This window comes from Pelodiscus sinensis, chromosome 3 (assembly GCF_049634645.1).
Source record: "Pelodiscus sinensis isolate JC-2024 chromosome 3, ASM4963464v1, whole genome shotgun sequence".
NCBI lineage: Eukaryota > Metazoa > Chordata > Testudines > Trionychidae > Pelodiscus > Pelodiscus sinensis.
Genome location: NC_134713.1, coordinates 115757647 through 115783635, shown reverse-complemented (window position 1 = coordinate 115783635; position 25989 = coordinate 115757647). Strand labels below are relative to the sequence as shown.

The window sequence follows — 25989 nt, the reverse complement described above, 5'->3', positions numbered from 1 at the left end:
GATCCCCCCATGGGCAGCAGAGGAACCAAGAGCAGCCTGAACCTCCCTGGGGCCCGCACTTACAGCTGCACCTGGCAGTGCTGCCCGTGGGAGCAGATGCTGCCTAGCACATGCAGGCATGCCCGTGTGCAGTGTGCAGCACTCCTCTAGGTGTCTAGGGTCATGCCTGCACCCTTGTAGCTAGCCATCCCACCCCCTCACCTTCCTTGGGGCCTGACATGTGTGGACTCTCCTGGGCCTGGGAGCAGGATCCCACCTGTGCTCAGGGGCTGCCTGCTGAGTCTGCATGGCACACACTAACGCTGCACATGATTCCACGTGCATGGACAGCAGTACGATGTCCAGCTCAAGCAAGCTGAGCGACGCTCGCACCTCTCTCCCTCTGCGCCCACCTCCTCCACCCTGTATGAGTGACAAACTGAGAGCACTCACCTGAAGATCCCTTCCTGGCATCAGAGGAGGCCTGGGAGACATCCACACTCACAGGATCCGGCTCTAACGAGAATGTGATGATGGCCACATCGTCAGCCTCCTCTTCCTCCTCCTGCTGCTGTCCCTGTTCCTCCTCCTCCTCCTCCTCATCCTCCTCCTCCATCATGACCTCCAGCTAGGTGATGACAGGCATGTCGAGGCTGGAGTCAATGACAATAGGTGAGGAAACGGCTTCCCCACCTCCCAGGAGTTGGTGCAGCTCCTAGTAACAGAAGCAGGTGTGGAGTCCTGCCCCAGAGTGCGATTTGCACTCTCTGGCCCTCACGTATCCCTGGCAGAGTTCCAAGGTCCAGGGTGGGTGTCCACACTCCTCCAGGGACTCAGCCATGCACTCAAAGAGATCAGTATTACACCACTTGGAGCAGGGATCTTGCAATGTCTCCTCCTCGCCCCACAGCTCGAGGAGGGACAAGATCTCTGCTCTGAACCAGGAGGGTGTCCACCTCTTGTTCCCCTTGGGTGGGTCCTGGGACCCCTGTGGCTTCTCCCTGTGAGGGCCAGGAAGGTCTCAGGGGGCTTGAGGCTGGGCCTTAGGTGGCAATACCTGTGGCAGGGAGAGCCTCGCGGTCAGGATGCTGCTCTCAGGCTGGCTTCCTGTCATAAGGTTTGTCCAGGGTGCCTGCAGCTTTAGAGGGCCCAAGAGACAGGAACTATAGAGTTGTGATTACTTTGGATGGAGTGTCCACCAGGGCACCTGTGTTATTTCCTGGAGGCCTCTTCTTTAAAAAGAAAACCCTCTTCCACACTCACACATACCTTTTTCTGAAAGTGCTGTTTCAGAAAAAGGCTTCTTCCTCATAGAAAGAGGATTACCTATGCCAGAAAACCCCCTCTGTTCTTTTGATTTTCTTTCATTGCAATGTGTATGTAATTGAAGTTTTTTCAGAAAAACAGCTGTTTTTCCAAAAAAAACCTCTATAGCACAGACATACCCTAAGATGTTGATGTGGTCCAAAAATCTTTCCTACTTTGGCCACAGACACTGAACTTTCAGTGATCCTCCAGCCTACCAGGGAGGCATCACTAACAATGGCCTTGGTTAGCAAGGTTTGGACAAATGGAATGCCCTGACCAGCAGAGGGACATGGACCAATATGTCCAAAGGGTGACAAGTTGGATGGTAAACTGTCCTGCACCACAAAAGGGTGAAGACACAATCTCACAAACTGGATCACTTGCATGAAAGTGGACATATAGTCCTACATTCTCAGGCATGTCCAAACTCTCTTGGAAGATTGAACCTGCAAAAAGAGAAAAGAGTTGGTGAATTGTCTGAAAGTGGTCAATCAGCAAAAACACACTTAAAACTTGTAAAGGATTCCAGGGCATGAATAAACGTAGAGTGGGAACAAATGTTGATTTCCTGGTGTTGAGGATGAAATTGTGACAACTGAGTATAAGTGCAGTGTAATGTGTACATGAGAAAGATCTTCTCTGGTCCTGTCCTTTAGTTGCCACTCATCCAGATACATGAAGATACGGATTCCGTTGTTTCTGGAGGTATGCCATCACCACAATTTTACATCTGGTAAAAACATGGTGGGAAGAAGACAGAAGCCACAAGGTAGCTCTGTGTATTGAAAATGGTGATTAGTTATTGCAAACCAGAAGAATTTTCTGCAACTTAGTAAAATCACCACATGAAAAAGAAGCATTCTAAGAGACAGACCTGCAAATCATTCAATAATGTCTTGGCTATCAAGAAGACCTAGGTGATGTATGACTGAAATTCCTCCCTGGAGGCTTCAAGCAGCTGGTGTGTAAATTGAGATATAGCTGTCACAGTTATATGTGGACAGCAATGCTTGCTGGTTCACAACCTCCATTTGCAGGGCAGAGGAGATATAGATTTCTTCCCATTGAATCCATCCTCTTTTAGTCTTTGTCCTTCAAAGCAGACTTGAAATCTGCCCTGCCCTCTATCATTCACCATGGTTACAACCCGGGAAACAGGGCTGAGGTGAGAGAAAAATCCCTCAAATCTCAGAATTGGTACAAAGTAGCATTTTTTCAATCAATTTGTAGTAGGCAGCACCAAAGCTGTCAAACTCGAAAGAACTTTTGAGGGGCAGATGCAGGATGACTAATACTTAAAGATATCTCCTGCAGAAGCTCTCCCTGAATGCCCAGAGAAGCAACCACACAAGGCAAAAGGTCCTGGTAGGCCCTGAATTCCTCAAGCACAGAAGGAAATGAAAAACCAGGCTCTGCTAAATTAACTGGGGGAAAGAGGAAGCCATTAATTGTGCCAGGCCAGATCCCAGTCCAAAAATGGCAGACCTGAAAAGGACAACTTGGAGACTCTGTAAAGGGAAGGCTCGCTGCTACCTGAATTTGCAATGGGTCAATGGCTCCAGTCATCAACATGCCCAGTGATCTTGGAATGAGACGAGGAGTGTGACTTTTGCAACTGAGGAATGTTCCACAAATTTCATTGAGACCTGTGGGCTCAAGGGTATGAAACTGGTAGCCAGCAGGCACCCTACCAGGCCCCTTGTCCTGGCTGTGAGACAAATGCCAATCTTAGTATCCATGATACTCAATGAATATCCACAACGTGGAACAAGAAGTGGAAAGCAGGCGGAGGACCCAAACTCAACATCAGGGAGGAGTCCTAGGATACAGGTGAGACCAGCCCTGAGAGAGCAAAAAACAGACCCAACTCCTTTGTCTCTTGAAATAGCACCTCTGGCACTGAGTACAGCTGGTTCTGCAGCAATCCAGAAGTCAGTTGTGGCACCAAAACAGCTGACTGTTAAACTGGAGGGCAGGGAGTGTCACCACAGTAACACTAATGGCACAAAATGCAGCAGTGCTGAGGGGTGTGCTCATGCTGAAGAGATCTGTTGTGCCAAGCCCAGCACTGGCCTCACTTCTATAGTTTGCAGCAGGGAAACATTGGACCTAATGCCTCAGTAGCTCATACAGACAGCTGAACTGTAATGATTTAGTTCTGGACCAAAGAAAATGTTGGGATGGAAAGGCAGTTCATTACCATGTTATATACTACTAGTGTGGACACAGTTCATGCCAGCACCATGCCAGCACAGCTCATGCCAATTGGTACCAGACTCAATGGACTACCTAAGTCTGGAACTAGAGTCAACAGTGTGGCAGCTGACCTCCCTAAGGCAGGCTAGGTGAGCTATTGAAAAGACCTGCTTCATCCTGTTTGCCATCAGTAATACTATGCCAGTCCATACTTTTCTTAGAAGAGGCAAAATATTCTTTATGGGAGATAGAATTGTCTTGATTGATCTTATACAACCTTTTCTTTGGCTCACTTGATGGGAGAGGCTCCTCCATCTCCTTGGAGAGGCAGCAGTTCAAGAGCACAAAACAAGCACCTCAACATGGATAATATTTGAACCTTGATGAGGTCGTCACCAAGGTAATACTTAACTAAATTTAGTTAACACTAATACTAAGGATACTAATTATATATAATTAGAGTAAGTCACTAAAAGAGGAAAAGTTTGTGAGGTTAAGAAGCATATGGAGTGCCAACACCAGTCACAGATAGTCAGAAGAACCTAGGAGGGCGGGGTTGAACCTAGGAGGGCTGACCCACATAGCCGAAAAGAGACTATGGCTACAAGGTGCGAGTGCCACCTCCTGCACATAGTGCTAGGCAAACGTCTCTGGCTCTGGTGTGCTAGGTGTACACACATCTTAGAGGAATACATTGCCGCATATTCTTGAAAAGCTAACAAAAACAAACCCTCCAATAAAGATAGTAGTCTTATCAATAATCACTTATAAAAATCAAAAGCATAAAGCATTTTGCATATTGTGTATCTCCCATTGCATCACAAGGGAATTATATTTCAATGCTGTTAATTCCTATAAAACATTGCCCTACATTTCTGAACATAATATAGGTGGCAAAACATATTCAGCCATGGTGTAAGATTACAGCTTCCACTGGCTTATATCAGAGTTAAATTTGGTCCTTGATTTTCAAATGTACTTCACAGTTTATTCACTGTTTGAGCTTCTGTTAGCTAATCATATTTCAAAGTGTGAGATAATTAATGATGGTTTTTCTCTCATCTGAGAGGCAGAAATTAAATTATACCACCAGCTAGTAAGGTAGTTCTGGAAAGTATGATCCAATATTTTATTATTATTACTAACTTGTCCCAATATAGGATATCAGGCATCACTCACATTAACTCTCTAACCAAAGTAACCAACACAACCTGATGTGTAAGATGCCAAGAATACAAGAGTCAAGAAACCAAGTGGTTGTATTTAATTATTAATTTAATTCAGCTCTACTGGTACTTTTTGAGTCAATGGTTTTCCTCAAAGGGCATGTAAAATATATTTTCTAATAAATGATCATGGATCATACTCTAATGGATTTGCACACTATTAATTGATAAAAGGCAGTAATGCTAGCCAGATGTACCCTGAGAAGAGTGTTCTGTAAATATAACTCTGATAAATGTGGAATGTACTCAAGAATTGTTTCCCTGAAGGAAATAATGGAGTAATGGAGACACACTTATCTCAGTGCCAGATAAAAACCCATCTCTTCTACTTCAGATTGCATGCTTTTCTATTCATATCCTTCTAGCTGCTTAAAAAAACCCCTCCAGATAACTTAAACACACCCAGTTGACTCATCTCTGTGCTTGTTTCAGATATGCTATGTCATAAGAAACCGACAGACACAATAAATGAGAAATTTTAGACTGGGATATAAATAATAGTGCACACGACATAAAAAATGCATTGCTGCTAACATCTATTTTACTAAACCCTGTACCCAAGTTATTTGCAGTTGTCAAATATAAGCCTCATTTATATACATACATTTAATGTGGGAGGAGCGTGTGTATGGATGTGTGTAACAGCCCACTGAGACACCCGTAGCTATAAAACAGGATTAAGTCCCACCCTCCGTTTGACATTTGAGAAATTCTTCGGGCTGCATCTTAGGACAGCTTATTTGCAATCATTGTGGATCATGAGGATCCTTGAGAGGGTTTCCAGCCTTTGACAGGTGCGTGAATGGAACCCCCAATGTTCTGAAAAAAAAGATGTCTAGAGCAGGGGCGAGAACTCCACCTCCCACCCAGATGTTTAGCAAAGAGGAATAAAACACTCCTAGTAGCAGGCAGGCAGGAGACATCCATTTTATCTGACCATAACACATACTCTTCCTCACCCCACCCCCCGAGAAGTGAGAGCAGGGAGAACAGCAGATAAAGCATCTGCAGATCTCTGATCTCCCATTTCCTTTGCTGAGGCAGGTAGACCTCCCATGCATTCTCTGCTCCATACAATAGGGAACTCCATTAAAAACCCTGTTAAAAGGGCAGTTGATTAATTTGCCCCACCTTGTAAAATACACAATGGTGATTCAGCATAAAACAAAACTCCAAAAACTCATTTTTCTGAGGAAACATTGTTTTTACCCACTCCAAAAATAATTCCAAATGTTATTTAACTGATTATTGAAGGTAGGAGGTCTGATAAAAATTATGGTAAAACAAGTTAAGATAATAGGGAAACAATCTTGAGGCACAGAACTATAAATTACTTTTCAAGAATAAATTATTATGCTAAAACAGAAGGAAGATCAACTCACAGGTGCTTTTTTCCCCCTCCAGTGGGTGCTCCACCCCCACTCTTGCCCTGAAACCTCACTCCTCATTCTACCTCATCCTGCCCCCCCACCCATACATGCCTCCCATTCTCCCCTTCTTTCTGCCCCCAGTGCTCCCCGCACACCTGTAATTTGTTCTCACTTCCCCGAGTGCCTCCTGCCAGTCACTTACTGCTTCATTGGCCAACCCTGGGCCCACAAAACAGCTGATCAGCAGCCAGCCTGGGTCCCTGAAACACTCCCTATTTTATTTTCTGTGGTGCTTCAGCTCCAGAGAACTCAGAGCCAGCACCTGTGCATCAACTCCTTCTCAAAGACAGCAGCTTAACAATTAGTTTTATTTGGACACCAGCTGTATTTTTTTTATTCTAGCCATATAGACAAAGCTGTGTGACAAATTAACTGTATTTTGTTGGTGCACAAAGTAATGTTAACATTGAGGGGAAAATCCAGAAGGAAGTGAAACCAGTGGCATGCAACCAAGTGAAATTTCTGAAGGAAAAATTATGAACAGATATCTAAAGAATTGCCCTGTTTGAATAATGAAGATATAGCACAAAATGTTTATTATGATACCTTTTGCAATGTATTGCATATTTAACATTTTGTTCATTTATAATATTTTGTTACATGTTTCAGACATGCACATAATTTTATGATTATGGCAGGCCTATGGCTTTAGATGTTACTTATTAAAGAAGGTTTTAAACTGTGTAGAATGCAAGTCTAAGTGTGACAGAATTTATCACATTTCCTTGGCTTATTGATCTATACTACTTTCCTTAAATAATAAAACTAAAACATGGCTCAATGACCAAAAGCAAAGCTTTTTTTCTGTTTAAACTGTGTAGTTACTTTTTTATTACTCTGAGTGAAAATGACTAAATAGATACTTTTCCCATCAGGCTCTGAATTTAGACATTTGTTTCTTAAGTTGAAATATATAGTAACACTATCACATATACAATAAAACAAAGCTATAGTGCCTGCTTTCTGTGTCAGAACAATAACAAGATAATTTTTTATTAACAATTTAAGGAGGACAGAAATCAGATGGCAAGACTATAGTATTGTAATTTTACAGCACTAAGAAATATTGACCCAATAAATCATTAGTAAATGAAAAAGGAGAAAAGACGCCATTTACACAAAGCTGGGGGTGGAGTCTGACCTTCCAAGGAGACGTCTAAAATTTACAAATATAATAATGATACCTCAGTACAATACAAACCTCAGTAGGCTTGGGAGTTTAGTTTGGATGCCAGTTGAACACTAACCAAAACTCACAATGAATACCCAGAATATGGGACTTCTGATATGAGCACTTCTCAAATCCAGGCTCGCATACACTTTCCCATCTGAAACCCTGACAGGTTTATCCCTCTAAAGTTCCCTCCCATGAATAGGAGCCAGAATAAGGACTTGAATCTAATAACCTGGTTCAAGTCTGATGAATTAGATTATCAAGTCTAAAAATTTAGACTTATAATTATAAACAAGACTAAAAATAAAAACTGAACTCACAAAGCCTTGAATCTGCCAATTTTAAACACATTAGTAGAGGGAAAACATTTTGTCATTAGGCTAATCATTATTTAAGGAACTAAGAAAATTACATAAGGGAATAGGTACAGTTTATGTACAAAAACAGATGTGCTTCTCTATCTGGCTGTAATTGGGTTATTTCTTAGTTAGCTCTGCATTATTTAACACTACCCCACTTTCATTTATTTACAGCAAAGTAACTTGTTTACTGATGGCCTCTCTTGGGTGATAAACAAATCATATTCTTGATCATGTGATTGATTAGGTAGCTTTGAGAGATGTTACAGACAAACACCACAACTGCATAATATGCCTCCCACACACTCTTTGTTAAGACTGTCTTAGAAATTATTCTGCTATTACATCCACAGTAAACTGGGAAAATTCTGCCTTCAGTTTGGGGCTGCTGGTTCATGAATTTAGTTAATTCAGAATAGGGATTGCTATGGCAGCAACACAACTAGGTATGGAAGCCGAGGCTATTCAGGCAACTAGACAGTGGCATTCTAATGCTTTCCAGACGTATATAAGGAATCAGGTGGAAAATCAGCATTCATTTGTTACATTCTCATTTCAGATATCACATAGCCAGCCATGCATATGAGGGTGTGGGTCTGCAGGCACAGTATTGTCTTTTGAGCTCGCAAGCTTGCCTCTAAACTGCCCTAGGACTCGCACCTGGGATTGAGGTCAAGCAGTGCTCAGTTGGCATGCATGGAGAGGCATGTTGGGATCAACTGATACTCTGTCCTGTTGTATACTGTGTGGGCTCATCAGTGGCTACAAAATATATTGGGGGCACACCTGAGAGAATATGACTTGGGAACTACTGCTCTGAACAAAGAGGGGCCTGACATGAATACTGGAAATAATTCCAGGTGTTAACATTGTCTGGTCAGATAAGCTTAAGCTTAGGGTCTGGTGGGAATCCATGAACTCTTGCAGGGGAGACAAGACAAGGAAATACATAAGCAGGGAGGTGGCCAAATTTCTGGTGCCCGCTGGGGGGGTAGTAATCCCATATCTTACCATAATCTATGGAGCACCAGTTATTTTGGGAGAACAGTGTACACATACTAGACTCTGGTGCCACCATATATTTGGCATTGGGAGATGTCTGGGAACCTGGGTGAGTGTGGGGAGAAGGCAGTCAAGCTAACGGCTGGTGCCTCCTTGTGGTGGATATTCAGTGCAGGACAGGTATTCCATAAAAGAAGGAGTACAAGTAAAGGATAAATGTCTTAGAGAAAGGACTTACGGAGAGGTTTCTGGCAGTTGAGTGAGCGGGGGACTCCTGTGATTGGTATTGCAGGGAGCCAACTCCCCATCATTAAAGTCCATTTTACCCCTCTTATGAGAGGGTGGGTTGTAAGGCCCAGGCAGTGGATTTGCTGGAGGGATCTGGATGGAAAGCAAGGGAGTTGGTTGAAGCCTCTCTGGAAATTGTAAGGTCCAATCAATTTATCTACTAAAGAGGTCTGGGTGGAAAAGAGTGGGGGGGAACCTAGTAAAGACCCCCCACACAGTTAATTATAGAAGAAAACAAAGGAGGAGTACCTTCATTGTACAGGCAGTCCCCGACTTACGCGGATCCGACTTATGTCGGATCCGCACTTATGAACAGGGCTTTTCTCACCCCGGAGCTCGCGGGCGGCGGGACCACCCAGAGCGCAGCGGTCCCGCCACCGCGTCCTCCGGAGTGAGAAAAGCTGCTCCGGGTCTCTCTGGTGTGTTGTAGGGGACTCCCCAGCATAGCAGGCAGACCCGAGCAAAGCCGCACAGGCGGCGGGGTCCCCCGCCTCTGCGGCTTTGCTCCGGGGCAAAGGTCCCGCCTCGGGTCTCCCTGCTGTGCTGGGGGGGCTTATCCCTGAGTGGGAGCGTCAGAGTATTTGCACAAGAAGCACTGATTTTATACATTAGAACATCAGTGTTCTTGCGCAAGTACTCGTGGCCAGTGTAGACAGGTGGCAAGATTTTGCACAAAAACGGCTGCTTTTGCGCAAAATCTTGCCAATGTAGACACAGCCCTGGAGTTTAATTTAGTGGAGCTAGTAAAGACACTCTAAATCAAAAGCTGAGATCGCCCCTGGTGACACCAGAACTTCTACTCACGAGGAGTAAGGGAAGTTGATGGAGCATGTCTCACATCGATATCCTACTTTGGGGATGGTGCCAAAGCTCAGATTAAAATACCTCAACTCCAGCTATGTTTTTTATGTAGCTGGGATTGCATACCTTTAGCCAATCTTTTCCATCATGTGCACATGGCCCTTGTCTTAAAGGCATTTACAATATAAGAACTCATGCCTTACTATGCTAGTAATCCCTTTGACTTCATATTGTATTTGCAAAGCCACCTTATCATTCTTATGGATTGTTGCATTTGTCATCAGGAGAACTCATCTTTTACTAATTCTACAAACTAGAACTGACTGTATATGAAATCTCAAATTTACAAAAATCAGGTAATTCAAGTGGCTGTTTCACTAATTTAGAAAGGACTAAGCGGATGCCTCTGACACCAAATCTTTTTTAATTAGAAGGTTGTATATGCCACTTGCTCTAATTTAAATAAGTCTGCTTACCTTAGACTAGATTCTGAAGAGCTAGAACTGCAGTCTGTTGATCTCTCATTAAAGTGGTCTGAAGGACAGCTTTAAGAGTTAACAGAATAGTAGATAAAGGATATCTGGCCCTCTAGATATCTATCTAGATGTTCAAAAGCTTTCAATAGAGTCCCTCACAAGAGATTATTAAGTTAACTCAGTAGCCACAGGGAGTGAGATAAAATCCTTTCATGAATTAAAAGCTGGTTAGAGCAAGGAAAGTTAAAAAAAAAAAACCCCTAATAGTAGAGATGCCCTAAGGATCAGAACTAGGTTTAATGTTATTCTATATTTATTGCAGATCTAGAAAAGGGTGATTAGTGAGGCTGCAAAGTTTTTAGTCTAAAAGCACTTAAGATCAGTAGAAATTGTAGAACATTGTAAAACACATTAGAAGGGTTTGAATAAGCTAAATTATATAGCAACATGGTGGCAGATAAAATTCAAATATACACAAGAAAATAAATAAAGGAACATATTTTATTATTTCTCTGAGAGATGCACTTCGTGGCTTGTTACAGACCATAGTCCCAATGTGCTAGGAGCTGTACAAACAGAACACAAAGATAGTCAGTGCCCCAAAGACCTTTCTGTCTAATCTAATGCATTTACAAATGAAAGAGCTCTGAATCATGGAAATCAATTAAAAAAAGGGCAATGTATAATGGCAACACCTTTTCCTATTGCCATGACAAATGAAATCTTGTCCCTCCAATATCCATTCAGAGTGCAGCTGCACAGATAATTTGTCTAGCCTATTGCTTAGACCATTTCTCCCCTCTCTTTGCATTCATTCGCTACCTTCCTCTTTTCCATTATATCAAACATAAGCTAATTACCTTCACTTTCAAAGCTTTTCATGAACTATCCTCTCTCTACCTATCATCTTTCATTCAGCATCAAAAAGTTAATTCCCTCCTTCAAATGGTCAGAAGAGCAATAGCCAATAAGTAAAGGGCTTCTGACGAAAGGTTGTTTCCATGTTGATTTAACTCATTTACAAAACAAACTTATATGTACAGGTCACTCAATTATTTCACACCTCTACTCAACAAACTATCTGGCAGAAGGGTGGGCAACCTGTGGCCTGACAGCCACATTCAGCCTATTGGGATTCTGTGTGTGGCCCATTAGACATTTTGTTTCCCATTGCCCATGCAAAGGATTGTCAGATTCTGCTGGTTTTCATCCACAAAGGTTATTTCCTACTGATATTACAAAAGTGACATGCACTTAAAGAAAAGACGTGAAGTAATGTGCATGCTGATTGTACGCAACATTGTGAGAAGAGAAGGTCATTCAACCTGTGCAGTAATGGAGGTTCTTTAAGATGGTTGTCCCTATGGGTGCTCCACCATCGCCCCCCCCCTTCCCCTCTTCTTCAGACATGTTGATTTTTCCTTCCAGGGAAGAGAAGGAAGTGAAGGGGTAGTTGCTGCGCATGCATGGTAGTGGCACTGTGTGTGCCGTCTGCCTCATGTGCGCAGCTACCAGAAGGCACTGCTACTGTAAATCTCCAATTAGGCATGCAGAGGCACGCCAAAGACCTAAGGTGGAGCACCCACAGGGACACTCCTTGAAGAAGAACCATGTGATCCCACTGCAATCAAACTGCTGCTGCAGTTCAACCTTAGCATACCCCAAAAATTCTAGGCATGCAAGAGTAGTTAGGAAAACTACCCTATCCCAGGATACTGTCTTGGTTATGACAATCTTGCAGCACACTGAGATGAAGGACGGCCACTCATTCTGCCCATTCATTAGCCTAAGTTGCCCCTCACTTGTCTAGCGCTTACTGAAATGTATTGGTCTCATTCACTACATTTCAAATGAGTACAAGTAAGGTCATGATACCATCCACATGGTTTGTTAGTCTTTAAGGTGCCGCTAGACCATTTGTTGTTTTTTAAGTTTTTTCAGTTACAGACTAACTCAGCTACCCCTCTCAAGCTATAAGAAAACTGTTCATTTTTGCATCTGAAAACACTTTGCTCTTTGTGGCTAAATGCTTTTTAAAAGCATATTAATGTATATATATATGGGGGGGGGGGTCAATGCTATGTATGATGAAATATGTGGAAGATACTGAGTAACGTTTATATTCTCACTGGAAATGGAGTAGGATTTTTCTCATATATGCAGACAAATCATTTCATTATACAGTCAAATGATGCACATAAAAAAAAGATGGATGAGTTCAGATGCCAGGCTGTTCTTGGTAAGATCTGGAACTTGCTTCCCTTCTCTGCTGATCAGAGCCCAGATTTGATGACCTTCCAGATACTCTGCAAAAGCGACGAGGAGTCCTGTGGCACCTGCATCTGACGAAGTGGGTCTTTGCCCTCGAAAGCTTATGCTCCTACACTTCAGTTAGTCTATAAGGTGCCACAGGACTCCTCGTCGCTTTTGCAGATTCAGACTAACACGGGTACCCCTCTGATACTTGACTTCCAGATACTCTGTGAGAGTTATCTGTTTTCTCTAGTTTTTCTTATGGAAGGGGATTTGATGGCAGTTATATTTGGTTGAATGACAGGGAAGAATCTGTTTTCTTTTATGGCTGGAGATATTTATTGAGGGATTTTATATGTGGTATTATCCCATAGGGTTAGCTGGGGTTAATGAGAAGCTGCCTTGTTTTAAGACTGGGGTAATTCAGAGAGATTCTTTAATTGCAGTTTTGAGTTGATTTAATTAGTGTGGTTTTAAACATTTTTATAAATCCCTAGAGATAATTGATGAGTATAATAAATCTAAATAAATAATCATTTTTAGTATTGTGCACAGGAAACTCAACACCAAAGCCCTATTGTTAATGGAAGATGTGTGTATTGATGTTTCTGCACCTTGCTGAAAATGTAACTTAAATTCTAAATCTACACATTCATCTTTTAAAAAAAGCTGGTTTTGAACAAATATAACATGTACGGTACCAGTTTAAGTTACAATTACCATAAATTAGCGCATATAACTCACACTTGAGTATACCCACACCCGTGCATAACCCACGTTTTTTCCTGAATGCGTAAAAAAAGTTTTAGATAACCCGCGGACGTGTATAAGCCGCGGGTTATATAAGCTACTTTAAGGTAATTGCACATACCTGCTGCCAGTGGGGAGAACGTAGAGCGCAGCGCAGGCGAGCTGGCTGGCCTGCAGGAAGGAATCCACACTCGTACCAGGCTCCGCGTAGCCGCAGTCAGACTCAACCCACCCTCCTCTGGGTGGGGGCAACAGAGAGCACAGTGCAGGCAAGTAAAAATAAACTTGTATATCCCGCGGACATGTATATCCTGCAGGAGGTGGGGATGGGGGTGTGTGTGTAAAACCGTGTATAACCCGCGGGTTATATACGGCAACAGACAGTATATATCCAAATGTACTAAAAATGTTTAACAACGATGTACTCCCTAATATTCCCATATATATAGGCAGAGAACCCAGTTTTCAAATTTGGGGTATACACCAGCTTTCAAACATCAAAAACGGGTTATAGGCATCTGCTACAAATGTCAGTTTTAATGCTAAACCACAGAACTGGGCAACATAACCTAAGTGACCACATTTGAAAATTAGCTCCTGTATAGAAAATACAATAATCCTTTATTGAACAGACTCATTAAACCTGTAGTTTGGCGTTTGCATTTGCTTCCAATTGAATTCTAGATTAAAACAACAAGGTAAAATCCTGACTCCATTGAAGAAAGTCTGCTGGGAAGAAATAGGGTCCACTATTCAAAAAGGGAAAGAGTATCTTCGCACAATAATTTGCCAACTTAATGAGGACTTTAAACTAGATTTAAAGGGGGCAAGTGACAAAAGCCCACAGTGAGCATAACAACATCAACTGTAACTGATTTAGATGTTGGGTGGGAAGAAGGCACAGAAAACAACAAAATGGTAGGAACAAGAAGGAAATCAGTGGGGATGGGGAAGGGAAATCATAAAATCACAGAACATTAGAACTGGAAAGGATCTCAAGAGGTCATCGAGTCCAGTCCTCTGCCCTCACAGCAGGACCCAGCACCATCTAAACCATCCCTGATACCTGTCTATCTAACCTGCTCTTAAATATCACCAGAGATGGAGATTCTACAACCTCCCTTGGCAACATATTCTATTGTTTAACCACCCTGACAGTTAGGAAGTTTTTCCTAATGTCCAACCTAAACCTCCCTTGCTGCAGTTTAAGCCCATTGCTTCTTGTCCTATACTCAGAGGCCAAGGAGAACAATTTTCCTCCCTCCTCCTTGTGACACCCTTTTAGATACTTGAAAACCACTATCATGTCTCCTCTCAGTCTTCTCCTTTCCAAACTAAATAAGCCCAGTTCTTTCAGTCTTCCTTCATAGGTCATGTTCTCTAGCCCTTTAATCATTCTTGTTGCTCTTCTCTGGACCTTCTCCAATTTCTCCACATATTTCTTGAAATGTGGGACTCAGAACTGGACACAATACTCCAATTGAGGCCTAATCAGTGCAGAGTAGAGGAATGACTTCTCATATCTTGCTCACAACACTCTTGTTAATGCATCCCAGAATCATGTTTGCTTTTTTTGCAACAGCATCACACTGTTGACTCATAGTTAGCTTGTGGTCCACTATGACCCCAAGATCTCTTTATGCAGTACTCCTTCCTAGACAGTCGCTTCCCATTCTGTATGTGTGAAACTGATTGTTCCTTCCTAAAAGGAGTACTTTGCATTTGCCCTTATTAAACTTTTTCCTATTTTCCTCAGACCATTTCTCCAGTTTGTCCAGATCATTTTGAATTATGACCCTATCCTCCAAACTACTTGTAACCCCTCCCAGCTTCATATCATCTGCAAACTTAATAAGTGTACTCTCTATGCCAATATCTAAATTTATGATGAAGATATTGAACAGAACCGGTCCCAAAACAGACCCCTGCACAACCCCACTTGTTATGCCCTTCCAGCAGGATTGTGAACTGTCAATAACTACTCTCTGAGAATGGTTATCCAGCCAGTTATGCACCCACCTTATAGTAGCCCCATCTAAGTTGTATTTGTCTAGTTTATTGATAAGAAGATCATGAGAGACCATATCAAATGCCTTACTAACATGTAGATATACCACATCCACCACTTCTCCATTATCCACAAGACTTATTATGCTATCAAAGAAAGCTATCAGATTGGTTTGACATGATTAGTTCTTTACAAATCCATGCTGGCTGTTACCTATCACATTATTATCTTCCAGGTGTTTGCAGATGAATTCCTTAATTACTTGCTCCATTATCTTTCCTGGCACAGAAGTTAAACTGACTGGTCTGTAGTTTCCTGTGTTGTTCTTTTTTCCCTTTTTATAGATGGGTACTATATTTGCTCTTTTCCAGTCTTCCGGAATCTCTCCTGTCTTCCATGATTTTTCAAAGATGATAGCTAAAGGCTCAGATACCTCTTCTATGAGCTCCTTGAGTATTCTAGAATGCATTTAATCAGACCCTGGTGACATGCAGACAGGAAATCTGTTCATGCTCAACATCTTAGATACCTATACACAAATACAAGGAATGTGGAAAGAACTGGAAGTAATTGTACCTAAATGAAATTATGCTTTGATGGCACGACAAGAACTTTGGATAAATCTCATGACTGGACTATTGGCATAGAGGGGTAAAATTTAACTAGGAAGGACAGGCACAATAAAAATGGAGGAAATACTTTATTATAGATTAGAATATATACACTTGTTCTGGGGTTAAGAAGGTGGTGACAGGAAGGCTAGTCAAGAGTCTTTGGGTAAATATAAAAGGGGTAAAAATAGGGAGCTATTATGGCTGGGGGATTCTATTATACACCAACCAACCAGGAAGAAGAAACGGTTGAGGCATTACTAGAGCAAATAACAAAAATAAAAAACACATGATCTGGTAGTAATGGAAGACTGTAATGACTTAGACATCTATTGTAAAAGTAATATGGAAAAGACAAAATTTACAATAAGTTCTTGGAATGTAAGGGGAACAAGCTTTTCCCCCCAGAAATTGAAGGACGTAACCCAGGGTAATATTTGAAAGTGGAAGGCAAATCTAAAGGTGGAAGGCAAGTTGGGTGAAAGTAATCATAGATTGCATGACACTAAGGAAAGGAAGGAGTGAACAGCAGAATAAAGATAACGGGCTTAAAAAAACTGACTAAAATGATAGCTACGTCTACACAATAGAGTTATTTCAGAATAACTGATGTTATTTCAAAATAACAGAATGTGCATCTACACAACAAGCTGTTATTTCAAAATAATGTCAAGATGGAGGACTTCTTAATCTGACTTCTGTAACCCTCATTTCACAAGGAGTAAGGGGAGTTAAAGGAAGAGTGTTTTTCTTCAATTTTCTGCTATGTAGATAGCGCCAAAAGTCAAATTAAGCTTTTTGACTTCAGCTAAAAAGAAGAATCCTCCAAAAGTAGAAACATGGACAATTTGCTAATGAGGAATACAAACAAACAGCAGAACCGTGTATCAACAAAATCAGAAAAGCTAAGGCACAAAATGAGTTATATCTAACAAGGGACATAAAATGCAGTAAGAAGAGGTTCTTTAAATACATAAAGAGGAAGAAAAGAGGAATGAAAGAATAGGTCCTTTACTTAGTTGGGAAGGAGAGCTAATAATTGATTATATCAAAAATAGCTGAGGTTTTTAATGCCTATTTTGCGTCAGTCTTCATGAAAAAGGTTGATCAGACACACAACACAATTAAGAAAAGAACTAGTTAAAGAATATGGAGATAAGTTAGATGTATACAATTTGGCAGGACACAATGAAATTCATCCTAAGGTACTTAAAGAACTAGCTGAAGCAATCTTGGAACAGTAAGTAATTATCTTTAAGAACTAACAGAGGATGGGTAAGATCCCAGAAGATTGGAGAAGGACAAATATAGTATCAATCTTCAAAAATGGTAGGAAAGATGACACGGGGAATTACTGACCAGTCAGCTTAATTTTGTTCCAGTATCTTTCCAAGTTTTGAATTATTAAGCAATCAGTTTGCAAGCATCATGAGGATAATAGAGCTATAAGCATTGAGATGCATGGATTTGTCATGAACCAATTATGCCAAACTAATCTAATTTCCCTCTTTGATGGGCTTATTGTGCTAGTGTGTGTGTGTGTGCGTGGTGGTGGTAGGGAACAGTAAATGTGTTCTCTTGATTTTAGAGATTTTTTTTACATTGTCCCACATGACATTCTCATAAGCAAACTAAGAAAATGTGGCCTTGATTAAGTGATTAAAAGGTGGTACACAATTTACTGAAAGACTGTACTCAAAGAACAGTTATCAATGGTGCACTGTCAATCTGAGAGCATGCATGTAATGTGATCCCACAAGAGTCAGGCCTGGGGATTCAGTACTAGTCAAAATTTCCATTAATGATTTGGATAATGCAGTGTAGAGTATGCTTTTAAAATAAAGAGATGACACCAAGATGGGAGGGTTCTAGAATTAGAGGCCAGCCAGCATTAGAATTCAAAAGACCTTGACAAATTGGAGAAATGACTTGATTTCAACAAGATGAAATTTTTAAAAAGAGATGTTCAAAATACTTCACTTAAGAAGGAAAAATCAAATGCACAACTACAAAATAGGGAATAACTGGCTAGGTTATTGTACTGTTCAAAAGGATCTGGGGTTATAATGACTACAAAATTAATGAGTCAACATTATAATGCAGCTGCAGAAAAGGCTAATACAATTCTGGGGTGTATTAACCAGAATGCCATCTGTAACACATGGAAAGTAATTGTCCCACTCTACTTGGCATTGGTGAGATCTCAGTTAGAATACTTTGTCATATTCTGGGTAACACACTTTAGGAAAGATGTGAACAAATGGACGTACACCCAGAGAAAAACAACAAAATGATTAAATGCACAGAAAACTTGACATACAAGAAGAAGTTAAAAGAAGAGGCATGTTTAGTCTTGACAAAAGAGACTGGGAGGGAGGAGGAGAGACAGACCTGATAACAGTCTTTAGAAATGTTTAGGCTTTTAATAAGATGGTGACCAATTGTTTCCCATCTCCACTGAAGGTAAGACAAGTAGTAATTAAAAGAGATTTAGGTTAAAAACTTTCCAACTATAAGAATAACTTAGCACTGGATTAGGTTTCCAAAGGAGGTTATGGGATCCCTTAACTGGTAGTTTTAAAAAACAGATTGGATGAATGTCAAGGATGGTCTTGGTTTATTTGATCCTGCTAAAGGAGGCTGGACTTGATGACTTCAAAGTCTCTTCCAGCTGTACATTTGTGTGACTATGAAATAAGTGGCAAAACTTCCATTGACTTCAACAAAGCCAGGATTTCATGCAAAGTGTTAGTTTGGTTTGTGTCTGGATACCTTAGGATACATCTACACTACATAACTATTTTGGGATACCAGAGATGATAGTCCAAAAGAAAAGTTATATGACAGGATTTGCTTCAGCCAAACTACCCAGTAATTAATATAAATCTTAGAGTCTTTTTGAACAACATCTCTAAGGCCCTTCTTCACCCACATATCTAAAACTCTTGTGCCCAGGCTCTCATCCTCTTGTGTCTCAATTACTGCAGCATCCTTTTCTCTGGTTCTAACAAATGCAATCTTGAGCAACTCATAACCATTCAGAATGCAGTCACACAGATGATTTTCCTGGTTTGTCTCTTTGACCATGTCACCCCTTCTTTGCATTCCTACATTGGATACTTTTCTCTTCTCAACTGCAGCAAAGATAAGCACTTGTCTTCACTTTCCAGCTTCATGGCCTATCCCCCATGACCTGTTGATTGTTATAGAGGTGTTGACGCCTATCTCTGATCTAATTCTGCCAGTCTCTATTATCTTCTTGTTAAATTTTGAAATAAACTCCTTCCTATTTTCTCTCATGATGACCCTCTGTTTATGGAGAGCCTCTCCAAATATTTCACACAACTAATCAATTATCCTCCTTCAAAACCCACTTGAAAACTCTCATTTTCCATGAGGCCTATAAAAAAACTTAACAACAGTTAGGTCAACTGGTGCTCTGAAGCCCCTGCCTCATTATTCTGGCCAATACTGTCTCATTGTTTCCTTGTATTCCCACATTTCTCTGTATTCATCTATTGCCTCTTGTTTTATATTTTAAGTTAATTACAGAAGGGACCATGTTTATTCTGTGTTTGTACAGCAGTTAAAACAAGAAGGTCCTTGACCATGATTGTAGTAGGTGCAGCCACAATACAATCAAACATGGCTTGTTTCAGTTCTCATGGATTTAGGGAGTGCATGCAGTTACTCCTCCATTTTACTGTGTAACATAGCTCTCTGTTAGCTACCTCTGATAACAGATATTCCACCCAACCCTCAGAGAATCAGCTGCCTCTTGCATACAGGATTCATTGGTATTCCTATAGAGACCACCCACTAGTCTGTTTCACTGCGTCTAGCCTGGCATGATTTTGCACAAATACTTTTAACGGAAAAGGCTTTTCGTTAAAAGTATTTGTGCAAGAGAGCGTCTATACTGGCATGTGCCTTTGTGCAAAAGATTTGCTTTTGCGCAGAAGTATCTGTGCCAGTGTAGATGCTCTCTTGCGCAAGAAAGCTCCGATGGCCATTTTAGCCATCGGGCTTTCTTGTGCAAGAAATTAACTTGTCTGTTTACACTGGCCCTCTTGCGCAAGAATACTTGTGCAAGAGGGCTTATCCCTGAGCGGGAGCATTAGAGTATTTGCTCAAGAACCACTGATTTTGTACAGTACAAAGTCAGTGTTCTTGTGCAAATACTCGTGGCCAGTCTAGATAGGTGGCAAGATTTTGTGCAAAATCTTGCCAGTCTAGATGCAGCCTTTGTGTTTGTGCTACATTGAGAGCAAGTTGGTTGATTTCAGACAAGTATTAAATTCAGTGCCCTTTCTCCCGACCAGAGACATCACATAGGTATGCTGAGATGTGACATCATATTTAGTTGATCTTGTGATCATACCTACAGCTGAATGTAATACGTAGGCCATCAGATAATGCTCAAATAACCATTTTAACTAAAGTATTTTGGGGGCTGCACTTCTGTAAACATGGATACTCAAGATTCCCTTGCATTCTAAATATAGCCAAGTTCTTAGAGCATACACATGACTACAAAATAAGTTCTGAGAGCCTCTCTTGATATAAATTGGTGTAACATCAGTTAAGTCAGGAGAGCTAAGCATATTTATATTGGTTGACCCATGCTGTTTTACTCCAGAACTGCAGATATTATGCATTGTGGCAAATAGATCTCCAAGAGGAGTCAATAGCTAGTCCAAAATGGCTGACTTGCCACTAACTGATGTTTCCCCCTTTACCTTATTTGAACTAAATTTAGATGGAATGGAGAAGACTTAGAAACCTCTGCAAAGGTAGAGTCAGTAAGGATATTCTGAAAATATACGTATCCATCAAATATACTTGCGTAAATAAAGTTCTGTGCAGACCTTACCACTTGAAAATTTTTTATGTATTTTGAATATTTTTTGGCAGTATTTGATAGAAAAAATCCTGCTCTGGACTTGTATGCAGTTTAAAAGTACACTGTTGTTTTAGGTGAAGGTAACAGGACTTTGTGGCATCTAGTACGGGTGTCAGTGAAGTGAAAGGCATGCCATACACCTGTTACATTGGCTGTATCAATCTAGATGGCATGTTACAAATGAACAGCAGGTGTGACATGCCTTTCAGTTCCATGACAAGCATGCCACAAAACGCTGTGTCCTTCACTGCTCATTTTTCAAAACCTTATGTTGACAGTAAACATGTCTTGACACAAGGCTGAATACAGAAGTTACCTGATCTTTGCCTTTTTTTGACATATGCATATGGAAAACATTTGCTACAAATCAATCAAGAACCAAGACTTTGGCTTCTCTGTGTGAATCTGTTCTTCCAGCACAAACAGCACTAGGCCATTAAAATGATAAGTTTCATGAATTTAGAAGAGGTAATTCTGTAGTCCTTGCTTGGATTTGGTAAGTAGAACAAATTACCTTGTACTGTTTAAATACTGTATTTTAATGTATGACTCTAGAAACCCTTCTAAAACTAGTTCTGCATGAGAGCCACATTGTAGGCAGAGATAGATTTGTAATATTCCTATTTCTTTTCTGGGACACAAAGATTTTCAGAGAACAATGGGCACTTGCAAATACCTGTCTTCTCAATAATCAAATTTAGCCTAATTGATAACCTATCAAGTGATTTAGTGTGGACTGCAGGCATTTATTTACTTTTACACATTTTCTTGAAATCTTCTCCCTAATGAGTCAGTTGTCATTATGTCAACTTGATATATCTATGTAGAAGACAGGACAAGAAGTTCCTCAGGGCAGAATGATCTACCAGAAAGAACTATTATAAAGCAGATAGGGAGATACAACCACTGCAATACATATTCACAGGGGGCTTGACTCAATCTCCAATAAAATAGAGCCCTGGAACCCAGTGAGGCCAGACTACAAGGTCTGGGGCTGGGTTGGTTGAGCAAACCATACCCTCACAGGGCCAGCTTAGGTCGACTCTCTATCTCCTGCCAGTCAGGTTGGTGCCTCAATAGTTGTGTGCCCTACTTGTGCTAGTCACTGCTACTGTGCTGTGCTTTGTGTAGACTGTAGACTGCTGTAGACTGAGTGTGCCAAGGAGTCACAGCACCTCTCACTCCTCGGCACACCTCCAATTCAACTGTCAGTAACAGATGGCAGAAGCAGAGTATACAGCCATCACTGCCTGAATCACATAGGCAGGAAGAGAAGTACAAATCCCACGGGCAGGACATGGCGGTGCTGACTTAGGGTTGCCAACTTTCTAATCACACAAAACCAAATACCCTTGCACCACCCCTGACTCTCTTTCACTTAATCCCCCTCTCTTTGTCACTCACTCTCTCCTACCTTCACTCACTGGATTTGAGAATGGGGGGAGGTGTGGGCTTCAGCTGGCGGTGCAGGCTCTGGGATGGGGCTTGGGCAGAGTGATTTGGGGCACACAAGGAGGCTCAGGGCTCGATTGTGGGTGGTGGCTTGCACCAGAAATGAGGGGGTCAAGGTGAGGGAGACGGCTTCATGCTGGGGAAGGAAGTTGAGGATCAGGGGGGCAGGTGAGAGCTCTGGCTGAAGATGCAGGCTCTGGAGGGGGCCAGGGATAAGAGGCTTGGGTGCAGGGATAAGGGGATTCTGGTCTGGGACAAGGGAGTTAAGGGGTGCAGGTTCTGGGAGGGAATTTGAATATGGGTTCTAGGAGGCAGTTCAAGTGTGGGAAGGGACACTGATCTGGTGCAGGGTGTTGGTGTGTGGGAAGGAACTGGGTGTGAGGCATCCTGTTAGCTCTTACTGCAGCTCCCAAGAAGTGGCCACCAAGTTCCCTGAGGGCCCTAAATGCAGGGAGGCACCATCTATGCACTCTGCTGCCCTCATGCCCACAAACGCTGTCCCCACAAATCCCACTGGTGATGATTCCTGGCCAAGCAGAGATGTGCAGCTGTCATTTGGGGTAGGGGCAGCTGCAGGGGTGACAATGATGGTAAGTTGAGTGCATATATGGTGTCTCCCTGCACCTAGGAACCACAGGGATCTGGAAGCAACTTCCAGGAGCCATGGAGAGCCAAGGCAGGTAGGGAGCCTCTCTTAGCCCCGGACACCTGCTATGCTCCCAACAGGACTTTTTATGGCCCGGTTAGCAGTGCCAAACAGAGCAGCCAGAGTCCCTTTTTGACTGGATCAAAAAACAGACACCTGGCAATGGTGGCATCCCTATGCTGACTCACTTGTGGGGGGAAGGGCTGGGTTTGGATCAGCTTGGGAAATAAAGAAGAATTAAATCAGGCACAATATTTGTTTCTTGCACATTTTGTTCAATAGTCCACAGACAAAATAGTCCCAAATTCACTGTCAGACTTTTGACTTCAAATACTCAGATGGCATGTTGGCAATAGAATTCCTTACACCTGCAAATCTCATGCACAGAATCTGTTCTGTTAAGCATTCATCAATTCTTCCAATTTGCTCAGTTTTCTAATAATTTGTTTTATGTCAGTGAATGGAAATAGGCTGCCTCTACAAGGAAAGAGTTTCAGAGGAAATTTTGATTAAAGGGATTAAAACATATTAACTACTCTACAATATGCAATTTTTTCTTTTGCTAAATTATAAAGAGAAAAGAAATAAATGGAGTTTTCTTTGAAATTTAAACTATTGAAATTGATTATTTCAAGTGAGAAAACCTGAATTCATTTATCTGAATTTAAGTTTGACTAGTTATCAAGTAATGACATTTCTTAAAGTAAAAACTATACATAGCATCTGAGTAATTGGGTACAAGATCATTTACTAATTAATACTAATCAATCAACTCTAATAACAAATGTAAAAAAGTCTTTTTTTCTCTTTACCAAAATATATTTTAAAATTGATTATTTAATTTTGAGAGTACTGTTTTTGTTTCAATGTCAAATTTACCTGAAAATTATATTTACTGTGTTCTTTTCTGAGTTGGCAGAATTAAGTTTTCATGTATCCTGTGATGCTGGAAAGCCATAGTTTTATGGTTATAAATATAAATGCCATGCATGGTAACATTTGAGAATTGAGAAACTCCATAGTAAAGTCGCCTTGAACTATGAGGAAATACGAAACATTCAGGCTGACAATTACAGCATAACTTATTTCATATTTGTATTTAAGAGATGAATATACACAAAACTACATTTCATAATCACCAAAACAATCTTGCCTATGCATATCAGTTAAAGCTAGTGTGAAAGATGTTAGTTTTGCATCGGTCACAACACAATTATGACACTAAAGTAATGGAGTACCATTTTAACACTGCTGATTTGACTAGCAAAGTTAAAGTATTTTTAGCAAAGAGTATTCATAACTTGTTTAGAATTCATTTTTAAAGTACGTTGGAGAAACATGCCATATGCTGGTTTAAATATGGGTTTTTAAAAGTGTTACATACACATAAGTGTACATTAGTAAAATTAATAATATTCTTTGTTAAATTATGGTACCTAAGTCAGAATACACTCAACTACCTACCTTTTTTCATACACTCACATCCACGGTATTTGGATAGCTACTTTTCAAAACACAATAAGCTACCATTAGTCTTTAGTGATTAGTCAAACAGATGGTCTTGTTTTTCCAGTGTGCTAGATATTGAGCTTTACCAGCCTTAATTTGAAATTTCATTTTTCTTACCTGTATAAACTTTATGGATACATGAACTACATTTCCTTACAGGAAAGTCATCTGTCAACTTTTCCTAGCCTAGTGAAGAAAAAACTTCACTATAGTATTATTAGGGCATTACATTCCTGCCACAGTAATGCTCTGAATTTGTACTGTCTACCTTTTTGACACAAGAGTTCTATTTATGTCAGCCCAGCTGAACTATGCAAACAAAGGGACAAAACAACCTTGTCCTATCTTAAATGCATAGACCAAGAACATCAGTATACTATAACTATCATAGGTCCTTCTGATTTTTGATCCTGTTGAAGCAATGAAATGTGAAAAACAAGACATGTGTGCAATGAAAACTAATCCTTTAAATAAAATAACACAACAAAATTTTGGCTAGAATGTGGCTTTATTATCTCTGCAGCCTCAACAATTACATCATATAGAGTTCAGTATCATACGGTACAGAAAGTCAAATGAGATTACAGAGGATCACTGTCCAGTTCTTTGTCTTTTTTATTTAATTTATCAAAGACATATGAACTGTGCCTTCTAGTATGTTGCAAACTGAATTTGAAACAAGCAAGCATTTCATAGTTTTTACAAGATGAAATCAGGTCATGGGATCTTCAAACTGCCCTTGGAACTAACACACTAACACGGCTAACTGCATCATGTTGTGTCTGGCTGTGTACTTTCCTATATCTATCTGTTGGATATGAAAATGACACAGCATTAGATATGTGTATGTACGCACCCTATCTACTATGACCTTTACCCAAAGTACACAATTTACTGAAAAGAAAGACACTGTCTATATTCACAAAAAAAAAAGTTCTGTTTCTACATAGCCCAGACAAATAAATGGCAAGGAATTATAACCAGGAAACAAAAGAAATTACATTTAAACTAATGGAAATTACTTTTCGCTCTCTTTAAATATTTTTTAGGCCACAAATACAATTAGATACAATTAAGTAACAGAGATAAGAGGTCACGTATGAGCAAATGAAGAGTTAAACAAAAAATGTATGCCAAATATAACAATACAAAATTCACAAGATAAAATAAAGTGACACCTATCTTACACAAAATAACACTATATTCCAAACAAATACTGTGGCCCTAATGCAAAAGGAGTACTGACATGAGTAAGACATTGGGTCCTAGATCAACTGCTATTGAAATCAGTGAGGGTATGTCTACACTACAAAGTTAGTTCGAACTAACGGACGTTAGTTCGAACTAACTTTAATAGGTGCTACACTAGCGCTCCGCTAGTTCGAATTTGAATCGAACTAGCGGAGCGCTTAGTTCGAACTAGGTAAACCTCATTTTACGAGGACTAACGCCTAGTTCGAACTAGCTAGTTCGAACTAAGGGCTGTGTAGCCCCTTAATTCGAACTAGTGGGAGGCTAGCCCTCCCCAGGTTTCCCTGGTGGCCACTCTGGCCAACACCAGGGAAACTCTATGCCCCCCTCCCAGCCCCGGACCCCTTAAAGGGGCACGGGCTGGCTA

At 40.9% G+C, this 25989-nt stretch overlaps 1 protein-coding gene and 1 long non-coding RNA gene across 6 annotated transcripts in view; one reads left to right on the top strand and one right to left on the bottom strand.

Annotated features, from left to right (window-relative positions):
- PACRG (parkin coregulated) overlaps positions 1–25989 on the bottom strand; it is a 486879-nt gene that overhangs the window by 186410 nt on the left and 274480 nt on the right. The window lies entirely within an intron of this gene.
- Positions 21036–25989, top strand: part of LOC106731451 (uncharacterized) — a 126431-nt gene continuing 121477 nt past the window's right edge. The window contains exon 1 of the long non-coding RNA XR_001367728.3: positions 21036–21260. This is a non-coding gene — a long non-coding RNA (uncharacterized LOC106731451). The remainder of the gene's footprint in view (positions 21261–25989) is intronic.